The sequence below is a fragment of the Gastrolobium bilobum genome, unplaced genomic scaffold (genome assembly GCF_033153095.1).
Source record: "Gastrolobium bilobum isolate Gb01-03AN ecotype WA unplaced genomic scaffold, APGP_CSIRO_Gbil_v1 utg1171, whole genome shotgun sequence".
In the NCBI taxonomy this organism is placed as follows: Eukaryota; Viridiplantae; Streptophyta; class Magnoliopsida; order Fabales; family Fabaceae; genus Gastrolobium; species Gastrolobium bilobum.
In genome coordinates, this window is record NW_026898272.1 from 261,772 (window position 1) to 269,039 (window position 7,268).

The window sequence follows — 7,268 nt, forward strand, 5'->3', positions numbered from 1 at the left end:
GATAGTTATCTCATGTCATAGAGACAAATTAGTGAGTTCCATCATCTGAAAAAAAATAAAAATGACACAGTTATCGAAAGGTGTGTAAGAGAAAAAATTTATGTCATGTGACAAAAATAATTTTTCCCATTTATAAATGTATTAAATGAGAGATAAATACAAAATTTCTCTTACTTCAAGTCTCATTTATAAATTGGTTAATATCATTTTATATGTGTGCAAGTTACATTTTCAATATTATTCGTTGATTTATATATGATGGCTCTGTTTTATTATATAGTTGAATTCTTAGGTATAAGGAGATCAATAGATAAAATTGAGTATAAACTAGTGGTAATATCCTTTTATAGATATGTACAAAGTAAGAGATAAATATAAAATTACGATATAATAAGATAACATAAAAAAAAGTCTACCTGGTGAGAACTAACAGCCACTTAGACCACAAAAATCAATGGGTCATACGTCAGTGACCTTAGGATTATGCAAATATTCACGCGCCTATTCCGTTACATTTATGTAATTTTTATTGAAAAAAACTATTATCGTGACTCTCTTTTTTATACACTTATAAATTTTTGTATAATTTAATTTTTATTTTTTATAAGTGAGTGGATTCCACTTTTGTTTGTATCTATGGTAGGAAAGAATTATTCTCCTTCAACACGAAATTAATAAAACTCATTTTTATTATTTGATTATTAATATGGGACAAAAACCATATTAACATCATAACACTTCACATAATTAAAATATATTATTAAGAGCTAAATTGTGGGCTAGAGGGTTTAATTAGTGAAAATATTGAGTTTTAGGTCAAAATATTCACCAGGGACAAAATGATTATTTGGCAGGTAAGCAACCTTAAACTGTGAAATGGTATAATTAGCCTTTTTTTTTGTAAGCAATAATTAGACTTTATTTGATGAAACTAATGATAAAATTGGAATCAGAACGAAATTTGGAGTGGATAGGCACTTTTTGAAAAAAAAGAAGATGAATAGTAAAATTTATTGGGTAAAATACTGCGATACAATTTTATCGGGAGACTCAGAAATGAGATTACTATTATAGGATTGAATACATGTTAGTAGAGGCATTTAGAACTAAGAAGGTGATTATTGGAATTATTTGCAAATTTTCAATGATTTTGGGGGAACGTGTCGAAAGTACATAACTAGGGGTAAAATTATAATTTCACTAAATTACTGGGGAACTTGAGATTCGTCTGTTAAAATGATTTTAATGGACTTTGGTGAATATTGAATTTTTGGATATAGTGATTGGATCATGGATTAAATGAAGGTTAATCGAGTAAAATTTCTTAAACTCATTAACGGTATTTTAGTCTTTTCCTAGAGGGTCCCATTTAAATCACTTAAAACCCATTTGAACCCCTCTTTCTCTCTCCCAAATCTGCGGCCTCTTCCCCTATTCCCCTTGCAATAACTGAAACCACCATTGGTGGTGCCAAAAGGAAGCTTAAAACCTCACCTTTTACTGTAGACACTTTTAGGAAAAACTTTGAACACCAAAGTTGTTTACCATAAGCTTGTGAGTGATTTTCATGTTGAGAGCATTCCTTGAAGACCATTGTGTGGAGAGCTCTTCTCCCTTGAACATTTTGACCTATAGAAGGGAGGTTGAGCTTGAAAGTTCATTTGACTTGCTTTGGTGCATGAAAACACATCCTAAGAGTCTTTGGAGATCATTTGCTGTAAGTATTCCAACCTTTGACTTGATTTATGCTGGATTAAAAAATGGCTATAGTTTTTGAATATGTGTTGATTGGTGGGTGTTGTTGGAAGCATTAAATGGCTATGTCCTTTTGGTATTTGTTGCTTGAAATGATATCTAATTGGTGAAAATCAAATAATAATTCAAGGTGAGGATTTTGACACTTAGAAAACTTTTCATGATGGAAAAGTGAGTGAAATTGATGGAGCCATAAATGTGGATGGTGTAATTGAATTAGTGGTTGTTGGAATCCTAAATGATGGAGTTAAATGAGAGTTTAATGGATGATAGTTGAATGAAAATCCCTCGGCATTATTGGACATGCAACCCTCGGCCATTGTGCTCAAAATTGAGTGGTGAGGAATCTATGGTGTGTAATAGTGTTATAAGAAAAGTTAATGGAGTGATGAAATGAATTGAATTGAATTGAAATAAAACACAATTGGATGTGTTTTGGGACCCTTGGCCGAAAGCCTAGCCATTTAGGGAGTCATATTTTTATGCTTGGTTTGTAACTTGTTTGACAAGTTAATGTTGATCATATTGTGGTATGATCTTGTAGGTTGCCTCCCTTGGATCTCATTATAGAGGATTGAGCTTGGAGTTTCACTCTTGGAGAGCCATTGGTCCTTGATCATTAAGGATTTGGTGAGTCGTTGGACTTGAATTTCTATGTGTTTGTATTGTGGGAAATAATTGAATTGAGTACAAATGTTAATTAGGAAAATTACCTTGAATAGGTGACCTTGCATAAATAGTGTTGTGAGCTTGCTTGTGGATGAAATAACTTGAGGTTGAAACTATCTATCTTGGAAGCTTCAAAGAGGTAAACTCCTGTGTCCTGGGGTTAATCTCCTTGTGTGCTCCACCATGCCAATGGGTAATGGTTGGAATTTGTGACATGTGATAGTGTTTAATAAAGTATGTTCATGCATTTAAACATGTTGTATGCAATATTTATATTGCTTGTGATGCCTGTTTCTCTGATTAATAAAAAATTGGGGGGGGGGGGGGGTCTTCCACTAGATAGGTCTCCTAAGGGAGTTCTAGTTGACGTTGTGCCATAGAAATGTTATCCATTGGGAGCACTCTAGAAATATCTCGGGAGTTATATGATGGGGTCTTTGAACAATATCCATAAGTGGATGTTCTCAGATTTGTGCCCAGTTGATTGTTTGATTATATGTTGTACTATATGAATATTATCATTGTATGGATATTTTAGTGAGTCATTGGGTTGAGTGACCCTCTAGGGCCCTTGATTTATTGAGATTGTCAAATCTCACCCCTTATTTGGGGGGACATCATTTCAAGTACAATTGAGTAGATGGGAGGAGCCACGGGCAAGAAGTCCATCTAGGCCATTGGATTTGGACATATGGAGTGCATGATATCATTTGGCATTTTGGGAGATTATTCTATAAGGATGTATATTGTAGTTATTTATTTTATATCATTGATTTAGGGTATGAACATTGGTGTTGCATGATGTTGTATTTACTATGCTTAAGGTTGTTCATACTTTTGTGTCTAAGTCATTTGATTATGTATTGTAATATTTGGTAAAGGTAACCATGGAGATGTAATAGTTAAATTTGATAAGTTGATGTAAATGTAATCTTAATTGGTACCACTTGAGAACTATGGAATTGTAATATTTGATATATGTGATGGAAGAGCATTAGGCCTATTTTAGTATTGATGTTGTATATAGGTTATGTATGAAAATAGGATAATGAGCATGTAATGGAAATGATATCAATTGTTTTAGGTGAAATTGATAAATGTGATAAAGGGTAACTTGTAATTCAAGTAACTTGTGAAGAATGATTTATGAATTAAGTAATCAACATATTGTGAATTATTATGAGGGATGTAAGTGCACAAGGTTTGTTCGGACTTTGGATGTCATTCCATGTCAATTAGGTACACAATTGAAGAAAGGTATTAGTTGTAAAAATAAAGGAGGTGCTGTCAAAATTTCTAGGAAAAGTAGTGATTTTAACTCTAAATTTAGAGATTGATATCTCTCTCATTTCTTGGTCAAATGAGGTGTGTGACCTAACATTTTTCAGATTATGATGTCTCCTACATTGTCCTAAAATGTGGGACTATTATGTGTTGTAGAACATGCCTAGTTTTCAAATAAGTGAGGACTGTCCAGGTTTGCAAAGCTGGCTGCAGCCTCTCTTTGCGATCATGAAAAATTCATATCTCTCTCATTTCTTACCCAAATTAGACTTATAATATATCAAATTAAAGTTCAAGGTGTACACTACAACATATTAAAATTTAAGAGAAATCATATTAGTAGGACATCTGGAATCGCTAAAATAGTGAGAGATTCCAGTTGCCCTGTTCGCTGTCTATTGACAGTTTTGAGGAAATAACTTTCGGCGAGCATATTCAGAGTTATAGAAATCCAATTAAGGCTTATGATACCTCATTGAAAAGATAGAAGGGTCTAGTTTAACAAAGATGGAGATTTATTGACAAGTGGATCATGCCTAATTTTGATAAAATCGAGGCATACTATGTGTAGAAAAGTGTAAAATAGTGAAATTGGATTCGATGGTTTATAGGAACCACTTAGCTACATTAATTGAGAGTTGTATGACTATGATTCACGGACACTGACACTGACACGGGACACGGGACACGACACGACACGCCGACACGTTAATTCTATAAAATGGCATATTTCTACACGATGGGACACGTTTTGATATTAAATAATATTTTTATTATATATAATATAATTTATATTTAATAGATATAACAGTTCATAATAAGTCATATAACCAATCAAATATTCAAATTTCATAACATAAATATAAACAAAAATAATTTTTCGTACCTTGTTACTTTTTAATGTCAAATTTCATAGCAGAAAAAAATTAATTTATAAATAATTTTTTTTTTATTTTTGATTAATAAAATAAAATTAAGACAAAAAAAACGTGTCGGAGCGTTGACCACGTGTCGGAAAAAGTTGACTACGTGTCAGAAAAACGTGTCGGAGAGTTGACCACGTGTCCCAAAATATTGACCGCATGTCAGACGCGTGTCGGAGCGTGTCCGTGTCGGACACGTGTCTGACATGCACAATTCACAAAAAAGAACGAGTTCGTGTTTCAGAGTTGTATGATATATAAGTAATGAATTTTATTGTTTCGTATTTGTAAATCAGTTAAAATCATAGTTATGGATTTTGATAAATACGATTTGTTTTTAAATATAAATAATGTTAAAAAGGAAAAAAAGTTTTACCGTATTTTAATTAACTGATGTGATTGTAACTGAGCTTGATATCATATGTAATGATAATATACCGGTGTACAACGGGTTGTTACAGACACGTCTTGAGAAAAGATATCCCAATATGCCACACTTTAAAAATAATCTTTTAAAATGCCAAGTTTAAGTTCAGATGATTGCATCAGTGGGATCTTTTTTTTGCCACGTCGCCCAATTAGGCAAGTTCGCTGGCTCACTCTATATGATTGCTCCCACATGTATGATCAGTCCTGTAGATTCAGCTAGTAGGACTTGTTCTTACTGTGCAACGTAACAAAACTGTGGCCACCCATCCTACTTAACACTAAAATCTCCTTATTCCGCTACTCAACCCAACAACACTTATACAATGTAATCACGTGGCACAATTCTATCCGTCTGTCTCACTTAACCCCTTCCATATTCCTTTATATAATCCTCTTCCCCCAACACACTAAAATCACGAGTTTCAATACATCTCCCTCCACGGTCTAATTTTCCTTCAATCATAGTCATTATTTTCTTCCCTACATATCCAAAACATAAGTTCCAATCATGGATTCTTAATGTCGATTGTATATTACAATGGTAGAAAATATCACGGTCCCAAAGGTCTCATTTTAGAAGGTGAATAAAAAATGATGTGCATACGTCATCATTGAAGAAGACAATCCACAAGAACTTGGGGCTATAAGACACCCAAAATATTCCTCACTTGGCGGCTAGACATGATACTAGCGATAAGAAATGACTTAGTTTGGAAGTTGCTGTTGATGATGATTTGGAGTGCATGGTAGATGCATTTCTGAGCTAGTCGCGGAGAAGATTCATTGACATGCATACAGAAGTGGTCTCTGGTGAACACTTTTTGCGTGAGCCTTCATTGCCTCTTATTCAATCAATAGATTTCTATAGGAAAATGTGTTTTGATAATGAAGAGAGGTATGTCTCCTCCCCTCCACCAATTTCAAGTCAAATGATATCCGGGGACAATAATGAGGATGTGGGTCGTGGATAAAGATGAAGAAGAGGTAAATGAAAGTCTTATTTTGGATAGTGACTCATTGGATACCAATGTAATGGGTGATTTTGATGTTGATCTATATCCACCTGACTTGTCAACGAATGTGGCCGTGTTTGGTTTACTTGCATCAGTAGCTCTTGTGGGTGTCAATATTTAGTGCAAGGTAGCTCTTGTGGGTTATGTTTATGCGCAGGTCATAACAATGCTCAATTTTGGAATGATAGTACACTCTGATCATCTTGTGCAAGAAAGACTTGGTTTTGAAGGGAAGAATTGCTTAGGAACCTCGCAATCAAGATATGAGTTGTATTTAAAGCAAGATTTTGAGTTTAAGCATGCGGTCCATATGGCAACTAGGCATTTCTGTACGAAGGTATTCTATATAGCTATAGTGAAAAAAATGTGATACTACTAAATTGGTAATGAAATATCAAAACCACAATGATGGTTGTCCTTGGAGGTGACGGTGTACACGCAAAAGAAGGACAATAAATAGATAATTGGCAAATGGAAAAGAAACCACACTTTTGTGAACTAATATCTTTCATAGGATAGGGAAAAATGTCTGTCTTTTTAAAGGAACAAACTTAGGTCTTTTAAAAGAGAGATAGACACAAAAAGGTAAGACATACACTTTTATTTTTTGTCTTTATTTTTTCAGTGGGCCCACACTTATTTATGTTTATATCTCTCTTAAAATGACCTAAGTTTGTGTCCTTTAAAAGAACACACACTTTTCCCCACAGACTATCAAACAAATTGACTATGATTTTATTTGTTCAATTATATTAGGTATGTATGTTGTTATACATACAAGTGGAAATATTTGTTATTGTCATGATTTATGATTTTTGGTATTTTGCCACGCGGCCTAGTAAAAATAAGTCCTGCTTGCTAAGTTTGTAGGACCAGGCATGCAGGTGGGACCAATGGGATCAATCACGTAGAATGAGCCAACGAAACCTCACAACTGGAATATGTGGTGAAAAAGTGATTTCATTGGTGGGGTCAATAAGACTTCAACGTGACACTTTTAAAAACTATTTCCAAAATGTGACATATTAGGATATATTTTTTTATTCTCAAAATGTGTTAATATAATTTGTCCCTAATTTTTTTATTATATTTTGTTGTTGTTGTGTACTCCTAATGTAAGAGATATAAGAAATGAATAATGTATGAAACATATTGTTTTATTAAAAACAAAATAATAATTAGTTTTAAAATAATA